The 20,803-nt window shown below is 42.0% G+C and overlaps 1 long non-coding RNA gene across 2 annotated transcripts; it reads right to left on the bottom strand.

Moving 5' to 3' along the window:
* Positions 1 to 1,035: 1,035 nt before the first annotated feature.
* Positions 1,036 to 20,374, bottom strand: LOC118547600 (uncharacterized). 2 transcript variants are annotated; one of them, XR_013441250.1, is made up of 4 exons: positions 20,194 to 20,374; positions 15,377 to 15,505; positions 4,713 to 4,785; positions 1,036 to 3,060 (listed from the first exon to the last, which is right to left on the bottom strand). It is a non-coding gene; the product is annotated as an uncharacterized LOC118547600 (long non-coding RNA). The 2 variants fall into 2 exon arrangements; XR_013441249.1 differs by lacking the exons at positions 1,036 to 3,060; positions 4,713 to 4,785 and adding an exon at positions 10,866 to 11,109 and having other exon boundaries at positions 20,194 to 20,368.
* Positions 20,375 to 20,803: the final 429 nt, after the last annotated feature.

Genomic DNA, 20,803 nt, shown 5'->3' with positions numbered 1-20,803 from the left:
GAATTAAAGGTGACTCTGTGGTTTGGAGCCCAGATGACTGAGGCATGGTCTCTGAGAATAAGCAAGTCACTGGATGTTGTATGCAAATAATGAATCACTAAACTCTACCCCTATAACCAAGATCATTGTGGCTTTTGATATCATTTTCCTTCTTCTCAACTGTTTTCTTCAGGATCCTATTATTAATGTATGTTTCACTTACAAAATGAGCCATTACATTATATAAGTAATTGAAAACTTTATAAGCTATTTTTATACTGCCTGTTTGATGAACTTCATTGGATTAAGGAAATAAGTAGCTGTTTCATTATAAGAAAAAGTATCTCGGGGCGCCTGGGTGGCTCAGTTGGTTAAGCGACTGCCTTCGGCTCAGGTCATGATCCTGGAGTCCCGGGATCGAGTCCCGCATCGGGCTCCCTGCTTGGCAGGGAGTCTGCTTCTCCCTCTGACCCTCCTCCCTCTCATGCTCTCTGTCTCTCATTCTCTCTCTCTCAAATAAATAAATAAAAAATCTTAAAAAAAAAAAAAAAAAGAAAAAGTATCTCTTATTAAATTGGAAGACAAAAAAAATATTCAACTTGAGGCTCTCATTTGAGTTCACGATATAATGACTTTCTGGCTCCAGATCAAAGATTGAGGCTAACAAGAGTTGAGAATCCATAAAATGGATGTTGACAATGGCTGGAAGAGGTCACTACTCAAACCTCAGCAGTGTGGTGACATCAGAACCACTAAATGACATTCCTGGACATTTTATGGTTGCATAGGCACATGAATCACCCTAAGGCTTGACATAAATAGAGTAATAAAAAGAAGCCATTTAAAGTATCATTTCCCTCTTAAAATGATGTTTCCCATTGAGCTCAAGTTAAATAATTTATCCAAGGTCACACAGGGAGCCAGTGACCAAGATAGGATTCAAATCCTAGCCTATTCAGTCAGGTGTCTCCCCAGGCTACTTGTTTCATGGCTACATCACACTTCATAGTAGATTGGGGTCTTAGGGAGGAGCCCCTGAAGAACACTGCGAATATGTGGAAGTTTCAAAAGAAAGTGCAAGTTTAATCAAAGTAGGGTAAACTCTCAGCCACCTTAGAAAGAACACAGAAGAAGTACTCTGCACCAGGTAACCCAGCCCATCACTCCCAGCTGATGGGCTCAGAGGGGCACTGGGCCCAGGGGCAGCAGATCCATACTGTCTCCAGTGAATATGCCATGACTGGCACAAAAATATGACCAAGTAGGGCTCTTCTCTTATCCATGTGAGCTTGAAGACAGCAATGTGCAGTTATCCACAGGAGCTTAAGCTAAAATGTCTTGAGTTTGAGAAGGAGGCTAGAGAAGGCATGAGTAAGTTTGAAATTGAGGGAGCAGAAGTGTGAGTAAGGAGGGAAAAGAATGGTGATGGGTAGGCGTTATGGGAAAGAGAAGATGTAGCCCATGAAATTAAGCCAGGGAGAGTTACACAGGTCAAGTTCAGGCCACTTGTAGCTATAAACTAAATCTGCCTTTTCTGAGATAACCTGAGGAAGTCTATTCTCCGCAACCACACAGCTGAGAGGGGGAAAAAGACAGGGGGGTAAGGGAAGTGGGTGGGGGATGGGGTAAAAAACTCTTTGAGGTCCTCAATAATTTTTTTAGAGTGTATAGGGTTCCTGGAACTTAAAAGTTTAAAAATCACTGTTCTAGTGATTTTAATGCCCCTTCATCGTTTTGCTTGTCATCCAACCTGCTGCGCACACTGGCCACAAACCCCGGGGACACTGCTTTTCCAGCACTGGAAGCCACTGCATTCTCAAGTCCCATTGAGAAGATGGGAAGCAAAAGTGAGTGTGCCTGGCCCACCGTGAGGCCCCTCTGCACCACCTGACCTGCAGGCACTGTTTTTAATTCACCCTTTAATTATAGCCTTAAGTTATAGCTCTCCAGCTGTTTTCATTTAGCAGAAACCTGTTGACAAATTCAAATAAACTCGCTTCATAAGTATTATTCACAGAGTTTGCTTCATATTGAAATATCCTCCCTCCTGTGAAATTATTTCGCTTCAAAGTTATGCTGATGTCACTTTACACTCTTTGTGGGGACACAAAGTGCTAGGTGGCCTTGATGGAGTCTTGCTGTGGCCAGACATGGTCTTAAGGGCTCTACATGCATGGCTTAATTGACTTCTATGGGTAAGCCTCCTGGGGTCATGAAGCTTCATGTCTGTTTCATCACACTCACTTTGTAAAGTGAGTATGATAACAATAGGTAACTCACAAGGCAGTTGAGAGGCTTTAACAACAATCACTGCTTCTTGAGCTTCTTGAACAATCCTGCTTAGTGAACACTTTCAGAGACCCCAGGAGGCTTACCCATAGAGGTACGGTTTTTCAGAAATGATTATAAATAAATTTATAATTACTTAATGCTATCCTTATCACTACTGTAAAAAAAAGGAGTAATAAGTTGACAATAACCTAATGTTGGGGGTGATAATGGGTAATTTGCCCATACCTCTTCTTTCAAAAGGTGAGGCGCCTACCGGCACGCCAAACGGGATGTCGTACACAGTCCGGGGCAGAGACTGAACAAGGACATTGACACAGTGGCACGTGGGAGGTTTTGGCAAGTTTGATGGAGACCAGGCAACACCTGACCAGAGTGTTCGGAACTGTCCCCTAGGCATGATGTGTCCCCCATGCCCTAAAGAACCTCGGGTTCACGGGGAAGTGGGTGGAATGCTTCATTCAAGTTTACCTTTAGCAGAGTAAGCAGAACACAGAGTAAAATCGGATGCAAAAAGGCAGAAAGCCAAGCTCTGGGCCTAGAAGACAATGACCTTCACACTCTAGAAGTACTGTTGGGAGACGTGGGTGAGGGCAAGTCCTCAGCAGACTGAGGACCCCCCACCCATGGAATAGAATAAACAAAGGCTCCGTTAAGTCCTTGCACTTTGGAAAGCATTCCTTCCTTTCACCACGATGATCTTTCTGTGAACCAGGCAGGAATGTTTCTGGAAGGAGGTCACAGGACAAAACTCCGGCTGTCTCCTCTGATTGTCATCTTGGTTTCATCAGACTTGCAAAAAAAGAGACAGAGAAAAGGAAAAGTAAGAAAGAAATTTCAAGGGGAAACCCTGGTAAGCCATCTTCCTTCCACCCCCACCCCCCATCTCTTGGCTGAGACGCTGAGCGCATCATGCTTCATTTTCTCCCCCCTGTTAATGGCCCCAGATACTAACTGGACAGCCAGGCACGAAGCACCCAGATTGCTTAGGCGTTCCTTCATAGACCCCAGTGCCACCACAGACAGCAAAAGCGTTCAGAGATGCTATCTTCTCTTTGTGTTTAATATATGTGAGGCCAAAGGGTACATATCCGTCCCTGCCATGCCAAGCACTTTGGCAGAGGGTGAAAATAAACCGACTCGGACAGCCAAAGCCAAGCTTTGGGGGTTGGGGAATGAGCCAGGGACAAACTGCTCCATGAGCCCCACCAATATTTAAATACGGGTGAGGGCACGTCAAAGGAGTGCCAGGGATCAATCATTTTACAAAGAAGTTACGGAATTTTGATTCCATACCACAAAAAACAACAGTGTGATTTGCAACAGGCCAAACAACACTGAAATATACAACTGTGAGGCCAAAACCCTCCTCACCCCATCCTTGCCAGCCCTCCAGGTAACTATTATTCACAGTTGGTATATATTCTATCTACCATGTTCCAGTATAACCAAGCAAGCATACACATGTATGTCGTACTGAGATTGTTTTTTAACTCCACATGCAACCCATCAAGAAAATCTATTAGCAATAAATACATCCAGAATCTGACCATTGACCCCCTCCACCATGACCTCCCAGGTCTGAGAAGCCTCATCCTTGGCCTGGATTCTTACAGTACCCTCCTAAGTGGTCTCCCTCTTCTCTTTAGGATATTTAAAAAAAAAAAAAAAAAAAAGATGCCAGTTCCTCCTTTGCCCAAGTCCTCTAAACAGTCCCATTTGCCTCAAAGTCAATGTACTTATCCCACCCTTACCCCATTGCCTCGTCTGAGCCCCCACCTCCTACCCTTTTTCCAGTGCATTCTGTGGTCCAGCCTGAGCCCCAGCTCCCTGCTCATGTTCTTCAAACACACCAGCCACACTGCCCCAACCAAGGGCCTTTGCCAAAGCTGACCTCCTCTGTTCAGAATGCCCTTGCCCGAATTTCAAAATGACTTTGTCCCTCATTTTCTTCAAATTTTTGGTCAATTGTCACCTTCTCAGTATGGTACACCCTACAAACTGATTTTAAAATTAAGATGCTGTGCCTCACTTTATGTTGCCCTCACCTCCACGTTATTTTGTTCATAGCACTTATGACCGCCTAACATAGTATGTCACTTGCTTAATGTATCGTGTGCAATAGTGATCATTTCTCCCCCAAGAAGAAAGTATGCAAAGGTTTTCATCTGTTTGTTCTCTATTTCAAAGGCTTAGATCACACAGTCCACGCACAGTAAACATCAAACGATGAAGGAAAATTATTTTTGCATCACTGTTGAAAATTATTGCATGACACCGCAGGGGAGTGTGTTCTAGAATTTATTCACTCCTGATGGAAAACTAAACAACAACAACAAAAGAAGGATCTTGACCAGGAAATAAAGTATGACAGGTGGAGTGGAAGGAGGAAATTGTAGAAAGCAGGACCAGATGCCTCAACACTATCGTATATTAAGACTGACCTCTTAAAACATCTGTACAGCACTCCTATGTGTGTTGCCTGCGACCAGGGGCATCACTGGTACCAGTGGAATACTGGAAACAAATAATAATAACAGAATAAAAATGCCAAGTATCTAAAAATAATCAGGGTCAAACCTCATGGTTTAGGGAAAGTGACTCTTTGCCCTTTGCTTTTCTTTGAGTTATCTTTTTTTTAAGATTTTTATTTATTTATTTGAGGGCAGGGCAGAGGGAGAAGGAATTTCAAGCAGACTCCCCACTGAGCTCATAGGCCATCCCACAACTCTGAGATCAAGACCTGATCTGAGCTGAAATCAAGAGTCCTAGGCTTAACCCACTGTGCCACCCAGGCTCCCCTGAGCCATCTTTCCAAAAATTGGAACTTACCAATGCTCTGCTGTCTGCCCTGCACAGATATAAGAACAAACACAGTCAAGCCTATTAGGAGGGAAAGAAATGAGAAATACAAAAAAAAAAAAAAAAAAAGAAGAGAAATAGAAAAAAAAACCATGTAAGATTGAAATCGGTGAATTAAAGTTTTACTTTTAATCTACTTAAACAAGGCTAAATTATTGTTGCCTTATGTTTAGGGTAGCTAAAGGGAAGTAAACTATAACCTAAGGCCCATTTTTTTAAACAATAAACTTTATAATTGCCTGCTTCCGAAGAGCAGGCAGCCCATGGGACACATAAGGATGGATAACGGCTTCTATAGATGACAGCTCCCAGAGGTACAAGTCACATGATACTTGTTTTAGTTGTTTTCCAGGAACTAAGAGGCCCACTTGCCATCCAGTTCAGATGGGTCAAGACCTTCTTACTGGGCTTGCACAAATGTCCACAGGTGACCTTTTGACGAGGAGGAGACTGAAGTCTCCGCCCCCTGATCATGTCAATACCCCATCTTTGAACAGGCGACGTAGGAAAAAGCATGACGATGGACTGCGCCTGCGTAGATCAACAATTCCTTGACCTTTAGTCACCCTTTCTAGCTTCCAATCCCATTCACCCATGCTCTCCCTAAAATCCCATAAATGTTCAAGACCCCTTCTCACAGGAAGGGGAATTTGAGGTCTTGGGTTTGAGATCTTTCTCCCTCTCCTCATTCATTTGGCTGCCTTCTTTCCTTCCTGCAAACCCGCTCACAGTGTTGGGCTTTGCAGTGCCTCAGCCATAGAAGCTGTCCTTGGCTTGCAAGATCAAGTCCCTCCATCTTCGGTGTCCGTTCTGCCAGCCACCCACTGCTGCTGTAATTCACTTTGTTTACTGTAGCCTCCCCATCCTGCTCCCCAAGCTGTCAGGTTGCTAGGGAAACAATAAAGTACTGGGGTGAAGAAGGGTTTAGAATATCCGCACTGCTGGGTGAAGTTGATCTGGGTTATGAGAGGGTGAGATTTACCTCCAGGAATTATTGGGCTTGTCTCATGTCTCTCATGGTCTGTAAAAATGCCAAAGGTTCAACTCTCTCTACCTAGAGTTCAAGGGCCTTAAAAGTCTGGCTAGGGGGGAAATTTCAACTGAAACCTATTAAATTCAACTCAATTGTTGACCACTTAGCTGGTATTTGAAATTTCCTGCCATCCAAGTATATTTCTCTTTCTCCTGACCCTCCCCTACCCTCAAAAAAAATAAAGATCCCTTTGATATACACAAGATTATGGAACAATTACCACAGTACTGACCCCACTGAGCCTGTCAGATTGGCAGCTAGATCTTCTCTTTCACCATGTGGCGAAGTGCCAGCCCCCTGGCTTAAATACTTTCAGATCCAGGCTTTGCCTCTTCCTCAGTGTTGTGGCGCAGAGGTGAGTATGGGAAAGGCAGGGGATCCATGGCAACAAGCTGTTGAGTGAAATCCCAGTGTGGATGGCTGGGTGACACCCGTAATGTAGCATATTTTACATTCATTTCATGCCATAAATGACTTACCAAACACCTGATAAGTACGGAAACTGCCATCATGAGGACACTATTTTTGTGTCCGTTGAAAGTTGTTATTGAACCATACTTGACCCATAGACATAAATTCTGTCCTCAATGATCACCTATTTTTATAAGAGAAGTGGAGTGCCTACGTGTGTAACTACAACACAATCGTAAAAAATCCCTTATCATTGCATAGGAGAAACAAGGAGAAATGTCATCTGATAAAGTGTATCAGGGAATCCAGAGAACCAAGCCTTATGGCATCAATGACAGTTATGCTACACTTGAAAAAAAAATTGAAAAAAAATTTTTTTGAACAATTGAAAGGGAAGCATTGGGAGAGGGACAGAGAAGAGAAAGTGACCTTTGTTTTCATATCTATGGGAAAACCGCTAGAACCAAGACCAGTTCATGGAAACTTCCAAAAGGACATGAGTTTGGACCCCAACAGCATCTGCACTTTAGTGTTTCCTGCACACCCAGGCCCCACCTGACTCCACCTTCATGTCCTCTCCTTTTCTGAAAGTGGCAAGGCTGTGACCCCCAGCTCTTCCTCAATATACTTTCCTTGCCTCCCGCTCACCCCTTCAAGGTCAGATAATCTACTTTCAGGAAATGACTCATACTAAGGGATACATTACCGGTGTTGACACAGCACTGACCCCTAAGGAGATCATGCACTTTAACAAGAGATAAGCAGCCTTTATCCCAATAAATGAAGTTGGACCTCAGATTGCAGGGCGCTTGAAGGAGTAGGGCATGAATGTTGCTAGGAGGAGTGGCTTCCCCAGAAATAGACACCTCACCTGGAAGTGGGGTCCACCCCACCTTCTTTATGTGTTTATTTTGGATTTTCCTCCCACCAAAATGTAAGCTCTATGAGAACAGCTTCGTCCATCTCATTCACCTCTACACCCAGTGCCTAGAACAGTGTCTGGTCTACGGTGGATACTCAAAAAACCCTTGTTAACTGAGGGTTTAGTGAATGTCATCTGCAGCACAGACCTGCTGAACTAAGCAAGATAGGGGGAGGCAACAAAGCCTGGAACTTGAAAAACATGTTCATTGTTAGAAAAGATTTAAAACAGAGAAGCAAAAATAAGAAAATTAAAAGCATTCATAATATTCTCCCCATTTATTGTTACCATAGTAAGGTAAACCAATCCAGATTTTTATCTATGTCTATATTATATATATATGTGTGTGTGTATATATATACACACACACACTTCAGCCAAAAAAATCACACTGTCCTTAATATTTTATAGCTTGCTTTTTAAAATACAATAAACTGCAAACGTCTCACCATGTAATAACATATTTTATGGTCTTTTAAATGACTAACTAATAGTCTAGCACCTAGATGTACCAGCACGCTCTCTTTGACCCATTCTCTATTTCTGGACATGAGGTTATTTCCAACTTCTCACTACTATTTTTAAAAACACAGCTAAGAATGTCCTTATTGCCAAATCTTTGTGTTATTTCCTCATACAAGTGAAAATATTACCATCATTAAACATTGGCAATGTGTATTGAATGCCCTCTATGTGCCAGGGTACTTACATTACTTTATGTAATCCTCCCCCAAACCCTATTATTCACAGATGAAGAAACTGACTTTGAAGATACTGAGTAATTTGCCTGAGGTTACCATTAGTCATGCCTTTTAGTGTTTTGGATATACACTGTCTTCTGGAAACGCGCTTTGGAATGTTTCACGGAATAAGTAGGAACTGTTGCTTCAGGTAAAGCCTCTATTAAGGGAGAGATTACACAATCTCCTTTAGTGAACTATTCCCATGTTTTATTGACCTGTCAACATTTGTTTTCCCCTTATGTTTATCCAAAATCTTTGCGGTGGTTTAATCACCCCCGTACTACCTGGCAGCGAGATATCTTTTGACGCACCCTCTGATCAGACTGCATTCCAGAGAAGCCGCATGGTCCTGGACTCAGAGTCCTAAAACATAGGCTTAAACTTTGACTTCATCTCCTTTCCTGGATTGGGTCCTTAGGCACATCAGTTAACTTACCCAAGCCTTGGTTTCCACATAAGATGGCAAAAATGATATGGACCTAACTCATCTCCCAGGGTTGGAACGATGGGATGAGAAAAAGAAATGTTAAGAGCTTTGCATGCTAGAAAGAACAATGGCAATGCAATGTGTTGTTACCATTATCAACACCATCATCTTTATCGTGACCTTTAAGTCGGTTACCTTGCTCTTGATTCTGGCCTTTGCCTGAACAACATATCGGTGCTTTCAGTTAGTAATCAGAGAGAAAGAAACTTGAAGACAGGAGAAAAAGGAAGATCGAAGAAAATAGAGGTCAGGAAGGAATGAACTGTGCTATTGGGGGACACTTGAGAGAATACCTGTAAGAAGGAGCAATTGATTAAAATTCAGAACAGGCTGAATGAGACCAGACCTATGGTCCAGTGCGTGTATCCAGAAGACAGGGCATTAGACAAGGTATCTCTCACAGGGAAACCTAACCAGACCTGTAGATACCCCCAGCATTCACCTCTAATATTATCTTTGCATCTCATTTTCCTAATCTTTAAAATAAAGGCGTTAAATTCTATACCTGGACACTTCTAGTCTTGAAGTTGACAATTATCTGAAGTATTTCCTATCAAATTCCTTTGCCCTCAGGACTTTGAAAATTTCTCCTCCTCCTTCCAAGACCCTGCACTTTGAGAACACAACAATCTCACCCTGCAGGGACAGAAGAGTAGATTTATAGCACCTGGCATCTGTGATTCAAGATGTGGTCCCAAATGCATTTTGTCTTTCCCTCGGCCACAATACAGAATGAAGTGAAGGGTTTACCGGCGATCCCGTTAATATTGCCAGCAAAGTCTAGTGGGCTTGAGAAAATCCACTGTACAGAGAAATTTCATTTTTAAATTTAATTTCTGCTTGCTAATCAGTCATTCCCAAATGAAAGAAAAAAAAGGTTAATCAAATACAGGCCTTGAAACAAAGCAGAAGATTAATGTTAGCTTCTCAGGAAGAATTCTGGGGTTGGCACAAAGAGAAAGGAAAATGGATAACTGCTATTAAGCACGACATCTCAGAAAGAATTTGAATGATTTCTAAAAGGAATGACTCTCTCCCATGATTTCTTAAAGATGCACTTCTCTCTCCTCCCCTAAGGATGGATATGAGACAAATGGTTTTCCTTCCTCCCTTCTTTAAATCAGAGAGCTGAATGACATCTCACTGCCAAATGATTCTAACATTATTACTTGGCTTTTAAAACGCAAAATGGGATTTTTCTATGAATGGTTTGAGACTGTAAAAAATGCAAATGACTCTGTCTAATTTACAAAGCCACTGGGGAATGGGGGGAGCTGAGCCTAGAGGAGTGGGCCCTGATGCTAAATCACTAATTTACCCATTCTGCAGGAGGCAAAAAAAAAAAAAGTGTGGCGCAAGGATCTCTGATTCTTTGTGTGGAAAACTGGGACCTATTCGCCTAAAGCCCGTCATGTTAGATTGGAGAGCTTTGTCTTAAATCGTGTCCGCATGAAGTTGGGCAATGACTCCTATGAGGAAATTCAATTCCTGGAACCAAATAGATGAAAAAAAATTTTTTTTTACACTGATAGGCAGCTACGTGTCTTGTAAGTGGTATTTTGGAAAGAATTTTATTGGAAATGATGGGAACATAATGAAAGTTAATGAAGTGAATTGTCTCAGTTACAGAAGCTGACCTGGGTTTTACGGGGTTACCCTGAAGATTTCTGTTGTGGGAAAATACCCAGGACGTGACTGAGCCAAGCCAGTCATTATTGGAGGCACACAGAGGAAAAGGCAGGATTCGTTGTGAATGTCCTCTTCTGGGAACACTCTGGAAAGGGGTAGGGAGGGTACTGCACAGGGCCTCGGTTTGCAGGGATAGAGAGAAACAAGGGTTGGAGGTAGGAAGAACAGAGTGGCGCTGAGAAACCAAGGGGAAGGGGGCAAAGACCTGGAGAAGCTACTAAGTGTGGTGGCATCAGTTGTGATGGTCCTGCTATGCCCAGGATTGAGCGGGGTGGTCCTTTTCAGCCTCCCCAACACGGGGAGTGGACACAGCTCTGAATAAGATAGTTCCCCCTTCAGCCTGCTCTGAAATCCCCACATATTTCCTTAATAGCAAACACGCAGACCCCTGTGGAAAAGCAAATCAGTTGTTCTTAGGAATATTGGAATAAATTAAGCCTTGATTACTCATTCATGTCTCAGAAAAATTTTATTTACCAGAAGTTCCCCCTTTTGCAGGAATTCTGACGAAATAGGTACAGTTGTTTTCATATTGACAATGAAGAGAGGGAGATAGGGAAATGCTTGCAAAAGGTTTCATCCATGAAAGACCTCAATGTGAGACAGGAATCCATCAAAATCCTAGAGGAGAACATAGGCAGTAACCTCTTTGACATCGGCCACAGCAACTTCTTTCAAGATACATCTCCAAAAGCTAGTGAAACAAAAGCAAAAATGAACTTTTGGGACTTCATCAAGATAAAAAGCACAGCAAAGGAAACAGTCAACAAAACAAAGAGGCAACCCACAGAATGGGAGAAGATATTTGCAAATGACACTACAGATAAAGGGCTGGTATCCAAAATCTATAAAGAACTTCTCAAACTCAACACCCAAAAAACAAATAATCAAGTCAAAAAGTGGGCAGAAGAGATGAACAGACACTTCTCTGAAGAAGACATACAAATGGCTAACAGACACATGAAAAAATGTTCATCATCATTAGCCATCAGGGAAATCCAAATCAAAACCACACTGAGATACCACCTTATACCAGTTAGAATGGCAAAAATGGACAGGGAAAGAAACAACAAATGTTGGAGAGGTTGTGGAGAAAGGGGAACCCTCTTACACTGTTGGTGGGAATGCAAGTTGGTACAGCCACTTTGGAAAACAGTGTGGAGGTTCCTCAAAAATTTAAAAATAGAGCTACCCTATGACCCAGCAATTGCACTCCTGGGTATTTACCCCAAAGACACAGATGTAGTGAAAAGAAGGGCCATATGCACCCCAATGTTCATAGCAGCAATGTCTGCAATAGCCAAACTATCGAAAGAGCTGAGATGCCCTTCAACAGATGAATGGATAAAGAAGATGCGGTCCATATATACAATGGAATATTACTCAGCCATCAGAAAAGATGAATACCCAACTTTTACATCAACATGGATGGGACTGGAGGAGATTATGCTAAGTGAAATAAGTCAAGCAGAGAAAGTCAATTATCATATGGTTTCACTTATTTGTGGAATATAAAGAATAACATGGAGGACATTAGGAGAAGGAAGGGAAAAATGGGTGGGGGGAATTGGAGGGAGAGATGAACCATGAGAGACTATGGACCTGAGAAACAAACAGGGTTTTAGAGGGGAGGGGGGAGGAGGGATTGGTTAGCCCGGTGATAGGTATTAAGGAGGGCACGTACTGCATGGAGCACTGGGTGTTATACGAAAACAATGGATCGTGGATCACCACATCAAAAACTAATGATGTATTGTATGGTGACTAACATAACATAATAAAATTAAAAAAAAAAAAAAAAGGTTTCATCCATGAAGGTGTTTAACAACTGTTTATCGAGCTCCTACTTTGTGCAAAGTCCTACACTTGAAGTAAAGACTTTCACAGAGGCTTAACACAACATCCCGGTCCTCAGGTTCTTACGGTCTAGTTTGGGATCTAAGACATGAACTGTAGGAAAGGTAACACTTAACAGAAGGTGGACATAAATGTCAAATGAAATGTAGAGTAGATTCTAAGTGCCACAAGAGGTCAGAAGGGAAAGAAGACCTTTGGAGAGGTTCAGAGCTGCCCCTAGAGAGGGGTCCGAGTAGCCTGTCGCAAATGGCACAGACGATGCAAAAGGGGAAGGCGGGAGCAGGGCCAAGAAAGGTCTCAGAAGGTCCTTATTAGCTAGAGGTCGAAGACGGACAGCACAGGAAGACAAAACTTGGAACAGGGAGGAGAGCTCCAAAAGAGGATCACAGCTGGGAATGAGACTCGCACAACACCAGCCACCGCACCTCTAGCAAGGCAGTTTGATACAGCAGAAAGAGTGAGTTTGCAATCTGAACAACCCTGAATAAGATGACTAGCTGTCTTGTGTTGGGCACAGTGCAGTGCCTTGGTGTTCTCATTTGTGAAATTGGGGGAAAAGTCCCTATCTCACAGGGTAAGATACATACAAATGAGCCTGATGCACGGTGAGATCTTCACACAAGTTCGTCCCTTCCCCTGACCTCCAGATTCTTACACACACACACACCCCTCCCCAGTAAGCAGTAAGCTAGGAAGAAAACGGACATTCACCATATGCCTTTGTTTAACTTGATCCATAAATCCGTTCCATAAACTGTCTTTAGGAGAGGAAAGAGTGGAGCTGTAAAAGGACTCTGAATCAATAGGGTGAAACATCTTCTAGGTTGGGTCCTTTAAGAGAATCCATTGTCGGGAGTAATAGAGAAAACAGGCATTTTATACGTACCTGGAAAGGAAGACATTCGCTGTTGCCAAAGTTAGCAATCCACCAATAAGACTTTTGTTAGCAAATTACGTCTTCCACAGCTGCGGTCACTCTCCTTCTTGACCCCCATATTCTACTTAGTCTAATAACTGCTATTCACTCTGGTCATTTCTTGGAGGTGAGTCACAACAACTCCTCCTCCAAGTCTTAGAACAACTTTCTCCCTCCCTACTACTCAAAATAGTGTTGCTTTTAAGACACATTCTCTTCCAGACCCTTGGGATTCTCCACCAACTCTGCATTCTTATTTGTCTCCATGCACAGAACCTAAAGGCCAGATGAAAGGGAGACAGTGGTGGAAGAAGAAAACTCCAAGGTGAAAGTCAAATACTTGGCTACATACCCATCTTAAATGTACTAAGCACTGTGTTGAGGTTTCTTGTCTCCTACAACAGATTTGTAGACAAAGAACTAGTCTCTGAGCCTGAGAGTTTTGGCACTTGTCTTCATCCTCCTATTACTACCCTAACTATAGCTACTCTGGAAAACATGGGTGTCAATATGTACTAAAATGTTTGACTTTAAGGTTCTAGAAGATGCATTTAGAATATGCAATAAGGATTGCGGCTCAGGTCATGACCTCAGGGTCATGAGATCGAGTCCCACATCAGGCTTCTCACTCAGCGCAGTCTGCTTGAGATTCTCTCTCTCCCTCTGCCCTTCCCCCCACTCATGCTCTCTCTCTAAATAAACAAATAAAATCTTTAAAAACTTCTTTTCATAAAGGCTTATGAATGTTAAAGTATATCTCAAAAATCTGTCCCTCATGGAACTCTGCCTGCAGTTTGGATAAAATGCTCTAAGATTTACTAGCACATCTTTGGTCAATTATCCAAACACCTATATAGCCCTTTAATTTGGCTAATAGCACACATATTTTCCTCCATTATACTTTTAAATAAAAACAGAATTTAAAATTTAAATAACGTGCCAGAAACAAATGTAAAAAACTTTGAAAATGGGCAGAAAAATTACTGGATATTCTTTCAATGGAATATTAGACATTATCTCGTGGACCTTTCAGAGTTGTCTGATTCTATAGGATCTGTGCCTTTCATTGTCTTTGAGCCATTTTATAACTTTAGAAATTGTAGAATACTGATAATCTTACAAGTGAATATTGTCCACAAAGATGGAAATGAATTGTGTCCAGTGGAAATTCAACTGCCTTCTCCCTGCTAGCAGAAGGGGACAGTTTTGCATTTATTAGGAAATTTGCTTCAGTATTATTTATTGCCTCTTCATACATCTGTCCTGTGGATTGTCCTTTGAACTGGTTGTAACACCTTACTGGTTTCCTCCATAATTGATGGCTTAAATGAAATCTTTGACATGTGTTCACTTCATATTTGTGTGAGAGTCATAATGTCACCATTTTGAAAAATTCCCTTTAACATTGGGAAAGCACAGTTGACTCTTGAACAACACGGACTTAAACTGTGCAGGTTCATTTATACATGAAGAACTATATGTTGTTTTTCACAATACAGCACTGTAAATGTATTTTCTCTTTCTTAATGATTTCCTTACTAACATTTTCCTTTCTCTCGCTTACTGTATTGAAACAATACAGTATATAATACATATAACATATAAAATGTATGTTAATCGACTGTTTATGTTATTGTAAGACTTCCGGTCAACAGTAAGCTATTAGTAGTAGTTTTGGGAGAGTCAAAAATTATACACAACTTTGCAGGGGATCGGCACCTCTAGCCCCTGCGTTGTTCAAAGGTCAACTGTATAATAATTATTGGTAACTAATTCTGTACTTAAGAGAACGAAAAGAAATAGACAAGACCTGGGGCACCTGGGTGGCTCAGTTGGTTAAGCGACTGCCTTCGGCTCAGGTCATGATCCTGGAGTTCCTGGATCGAGTCCCGCATCGGGCTCCCTGCTCAGCAGGGAGTCTGCTTCTCCCTCTGACCCTCCCCACTCTCATGTGCTTGCTCTCTCTCATTCTCTCTCTCTCAAATAAATAAATAAAATCTTAAAAAAAAAAAAAAAAAAAGAAATAGACAAGACTTACATAATGCATTTAAGTGGATACATTTACTGATGATAATTCCTATCAAGCCCTCCAAAAGAATTGTAAAATGCCTCTGAGCTCTGTTTCCATGTAGTCACTTCCCTCAGAGAATCTACCAGTTCAATTTTTTTTTCCCCAAAGAAATCTCACCTGAGCCATCCTTCCTCCTCATCCACTGACAGTTGCTTGCTCCATTGCAGCTCTGGGACTCCCTTCCATCTCAATTCCAGTCCCATGTTTCCTCTGGTCATTTCATCCCTTGTTTTTGAGATGCACATTCTACAGTAGCATTTGAAAAAGAGTTTACAAGAAATAAATTTTTTGAGACATTGCCAGTCTTAACATATATCCTTATTCTACTCTTGCCCCTGTTTTGCTGATTTGGCTGGTATAGAATTCAGCTCCCCCTCCACACAAAATAATAATAATAATAATAATAATAATAATAATAATAATAATAATTTCCTTGGAGCTGCAAATATGTTTCTTCATTGTCTTTTTTCCTTCCCATTTTCAGTGAGAAGACAATACCATTCTTTTTCTTGTTTTATGAATGGTCTGTTTTTCCTCCTGGAAACTTTGAGGATTTTTCTCTTTATTCCCAGTTTATGGTTATTTCATGGTGAAGCTCATTGGTATGAGTCTTTTTCCTTTCATTGTACTAGGTCCTTGGTGGATTCTTTCTATCAGAAAACTCAATTTCTTGTGTTGTAAGATGTTTACTTGTGTTATTTTTTTTCTTCTCCCCCCCCCACCACTTGTATCATTTTAATACTTTTCTCCCTCCTCTCAGTTTTGTTTTGTTTTGTTTTGTTGTTTAGTTTTGTTTTTTGGGGGGGTTCTATTTCTGGAATTTTATTATCTACTAGATCGATTCTCTGAGTTTCTTACTTTTTTTCCTCTACTTTTCAGGGTTGTTGGGGGTTTTTTGTCTTTTTTTTTTTTTTCTATATCCAGGAAGATTTCTCCGACATTATCCTCCAATCTCCCTTCATTTTCCTTCTCTCATATTTTAAACTCCCAAGAATTCTTTCCTGTCTTTAACTGGAAATGTTGGCCTTATTTCACTGGAATGTTGGACTTATTGTACGGATACAGTAACTTCTCTTAACTCTTTGAAGATTTTAGTCACACATTTTTAAAGTTTTCTTCTATTCCCTGAATTAGCTCTGTTTGCATAAACAATCTCAACTCAGGTGGTCAGCTGAGCTCTGCCCGCTGCCCGCTTCCCCTTCCTCCACCACAGCCTGCAAACTCTCTCAAAGCAGAAGCTGGAGCAATCACAGAACTTACAACATTTGTTTTCTGTCCTTCAGGAATCAATGTCCTTTGTTGCCTGATGTCCATTGTTTCAAAAACTTCTGTTTCATGTTTTGCATGCATCGGTGTTTGGTTATATCAGTTGGAAGGTAAGTTCAGCCCCTCCTATTCCATCTTAGGAAGAAACAGAAGTTCTGTGTGTGTGTGTCCTTATTACTTCTGTAAAAACATTAATTTTTTTGAGATCTCTTGTTTTAATAGTGTTTTCAATTTATTTTCTTAGTTTTCCTGGTATAATATTTCTATCTCTTATTCATACTTTTATCTAAGTGTAATAGACTGTGCACAGCAAACAGTGTCTCACAAAGGTGCTGAGAGTGAGAAACCATAGCTTTTAAAGTTTCTGGTGTTTTCACCCTAAACCTGATGCTGACTTAGGGTTTGAAATATCTTTTTTATTGTTTGGTAAAGAAAGTATCCATCTATTGTAGTTTTCCTTTGTGTTTGAGTTGTTTGTCTATGTTTTTAAATCAGAACTAATTATGGGGGCGCCTGGGTGGCTCAGTCGGTTAAATGTCTGACTCTTGATTTGGCTCAGGTCATGATTTCGGGGTCCTGAGATCAAGCCCTGCGTCAGGCTCCATTCTCAGGGGGGAGTCTGCTTGAGATGCTCTCTCCCCCTCTTCCCCTGCCCCTCCCCCAATACCCCTTCTCTAAAATAAATAAATAAATCTTTTTTAAAAAACTAATTATTGAACTTCATTAAAGGCCTTTTGGCCATTAACTGAGATGAACATCATTTTCCTTTTGATCTATATTAGGATAGTGTATGATCATAGCATGTATCAAGTACTAAGCTATCCTTAATTTCCAGAAATGAATTCCACTTGCTGTGTTTTATTGTTTTGCTGAATTATGTATTTTTAATATTTAATTTAAGGACTTATCATTCCTATCCTTAAACAAGATTGGATGCTAGGTTTCTTTTTTAGTGCTATTTTGTAAGGTCTTGGTACAATGTTACTTTGGCTTTCTAAAAATAGTGTGAGAGCTTTGTACTAAGGTTCTGGAACAGTTTAAATAGCAGGGAATTATCTGTTACTTAAAAAGTTGAAATAATTCACCCATGAAGCAATCTAGGACTAATATTTTAAGGAGTGGCCAGCAGGTGTAGGAGTCAGGGAGGTGGGTGGATAGATTTTTAATCAATCAAATTTTCAGTTTCTTTTGTGGTTGTTGTTCTGTTTTGTGTCTTTATGTCTCCTAAGGTTAATTTTATTATTTAGAAAATTATCCTTTCACCCAAGTCTCCAAGTACATTTCCATATCGTCTTGCAAGATGCTGTTTAATAATGCTTTAAATGTCTTCAGAATGTGTGGTTATTTCTAATTTCTCATTTATCATTATATACAAAATTGGTGATGATTTCTTCTTTTGTTTTCTTGATTAAGCCGGGTAGGGGTTAGCATATGGTTAAGATATAATGGGTTCTGAGCTAAAAATGCCTGGATTCAAATCCTGTCTCAATTATCTTGTGTCCTTAGTGTCTTCGTGTGTAAATGAGTGTATCTGTTAGAGTACAGACTAGGCTATGCCATGGAAACAAACAGCACCAACATCTCCCTGACTTGAAGTTCCGACATGTTGCATGTTTATTGCAGGTCAGATTTATCTGGCTCTATGTCACATTCTTTCCAGGACCCCAGCTAACAAAGCAGCCTCCTTCTGGAAAATTGCCTAACTCTTAGCGGAGAGGGAAAAAGAAAAGGGCACAGAGGATCACATGCTGGCTCTTAAAGCTTCTGTTCCGAAGTGATACACATCGCTTCTGCTCAGATTTTGCTCAGGCCAAAGCAAGACATGGCTAAGCCTATATCAATGAAGCAGATAAATTTAATCCTCCCAAGCAGGGACAGCAAATATCTTGAGGGATTGTGCAGTCTACAAGAGAAGATGATATTAATAAGTTTGTGAGGATAAATCCACATAACTTCCTGTGGGCAGAGTGCTTAACTGTAGTAAAGACTTACTAAATTATCCCACTCAACAAATATTACAGAATACCTGCCGTATGTTGTGTGCTATGCTACACACCAGAGATAGAGTGTAATGGCCTGGATTCTTAGTTACAAATCTGTTCTAGCCAGTTCAATCAGAAGAATTGGACTATTCACGTGTTTTAGCTATCCCCGGGAATCTGTGGAAGGCCAGACAATTTCGTTTGGAGGCTACCGTTCTGTGAACACAGGCCAACTCCAGGCAGCCCCCACAGCCCCACAGTGGGCATAAACACAACAGGCTGTCCCAGCATTGCTGGGCATCAGATGCCAGAAGCTTCATCACTGCTGTCCTCTGAAAGCTTAATGCCCTGACGCCGTCCCGGCCAATGACAGATCCCTCCTGGTACCTGGTTCTTCACATAGTGCTTCATGATGGGTCTCACACAGGTTAGGGTGACTGGGCTAGTCTGGGCAACCTGCCTGGACTCCAGTTGTAAGGGAAGAGATGTGAATGGGTTCTGGATTCTTTCTTGAAGACGCAGGACTCATCATGAAGGAAACTGGCCAGATTTTAAAAAGTGGTCCAAAAATACGAGACAGCCACAATGCATGATAAACCTCTACCACACAGATAGAAGGAAAAAGTAGGCATGAACTTTACGCTCATGGAGCTTTATAGTGCAGTAGAGATACTGCTATTACTCAAAATTTAATCAAAAAGCTGTACACAATTCTAGGAGAGCTTTTGATATTCAGGCCTAGTATGATGGTCAGAAATCCCCGAGGAAATAGTAACAGAGATGAAATCTGAAGATAGTGCAAAGTAGGAGCTTGTCGGACAGAACGTGAGGAAAGAGCCTAAGAGGCAGAGGGAATGATTTGTGCAAAGACCCATCAGGAAAGTACTAGAAACCCCTTGAGGGCCTAAACAAGAGGTCACCGAGTCCAGTGGGTAGAAATCCTGTGATGAGACACACTGGGGAGTAGGCAGGCCTGAGCCTTCCCCCCTGCAGAGCTCTGAGAACGTCCAGTGGTAGGGCGCATGCCCACACGCTGGTGAAGACTGAGACAGGACCATGTTATCAAGTGAAACTTGCCCAGGGCTTTCATCAGGATTTGGAAGCCTCAGTCTAGCCTAGTGTTTCCCTTCGAGTGACTTCTCAAATGTATTTTTAGTAAGGCAGCAAGAGAAAAGGAGGGTTTGGTGAAGGAGAGCAGTATTTTGTAAACACCTATCGATTGCCAAGCAAAGGGGCTTTGTATAAATTACCTCATAGGATGGTGTAGTCACACAAATGAGGAAACTAATTCCCAGCAAGGTTAAGGAACTTGCTCGAGGTCATACAGGTAAGAAGGAATAGAACAAGCTCTGAACTCATGCCTCTGTGGTTCCAAACCCCATAACACTTTGTAGCCAACAGCAGGTCGGCAGGTGGGGGGAACAATGCCCCAGGCCAGGGGTTCTGTAAGTGTGGTCCTCAAACCAGCCACCTCAGCTCATTTGACAGGAATGTGTTAGAACTGCAAATTCTGAGACCCCACCCAAGACCTGGTGAATCAGAAGCTCCGCCAGGGAGGCCCAGGGAGCGATCTGGGTCAGAACAAGCCGCCCAGGTGAGTGGGCTACACAGCAAAGTTTGAGAAGCAGGGCTCGAGGCCGCTGGTTCTCAGGGGGACTGATGAAGGGCCTCTAAGCCTACCTTTACCTTGACCATGGCCTCAGCCTCTTCTCCTCCAACCATGAACGCGGCTCAGAAGCGCTTCTTGGACAGGTCCCCATGTCGCCACCGGGAGCCTGCGGTCAGCAGCTGCGCGCCCGCTACCGCTCTGTTGGCGGATGTTACTGCCCTGATTTAAAAATAGTCCCACAGAACCTTGCCCCCGGGACCCGCGAGTAACAGCATGTGCTTTCTCTGCTTGAATAGAGAGGACAGGAGGGGTATGAAGAGAGACTTCCTGCCCCTTTGTACTTATAAGAACATCAGAGAATTAGAGAGGATTCTCTCTCACCATCATCCGTAAAGGAAATCCCACAAGAGGGGCCCTAATGAGGCAGAGTTACCCCCAGGGAAGCATAAATCAATCATTTTTATGTGTGTTTTTTTTTTTTAACAATTAGCAGCCAAAACTGTGTTTCAAAGAGCATGGTAGGAGCATGGTAGGCAGGGAAGAGAGAATCGGGGAAATCAGAAAAGAGAGATGCACTCCGTGGGGTACCTGGAAGAAATAGGAGGTGGTCCTCCCAGTCAGCCTGTCTGGGTCTGCGCGACTGAGGGATGTGGGGGTGTGTCATAGGCCGGTGAGATGCTGCCTTTT

Source organism: Halichoerus grypus, chromosome 9, assembly GCF_964656455.1.
Source record: "Halichoerus grypus chromosome 9, mHalGry1.hap1.1, whole genome shotgun sequence".
Lineage (NCBI taxonomy): Eukaryota > Metazoa > Chordata > Mammalia > Carnivora > Phocidae > Halichoerus > Halichoerus grypus.
Note: the sequence above shows the minus strand (reverse complement) of the source record. Positions and strands in the feature narration are given on the sequence as shown.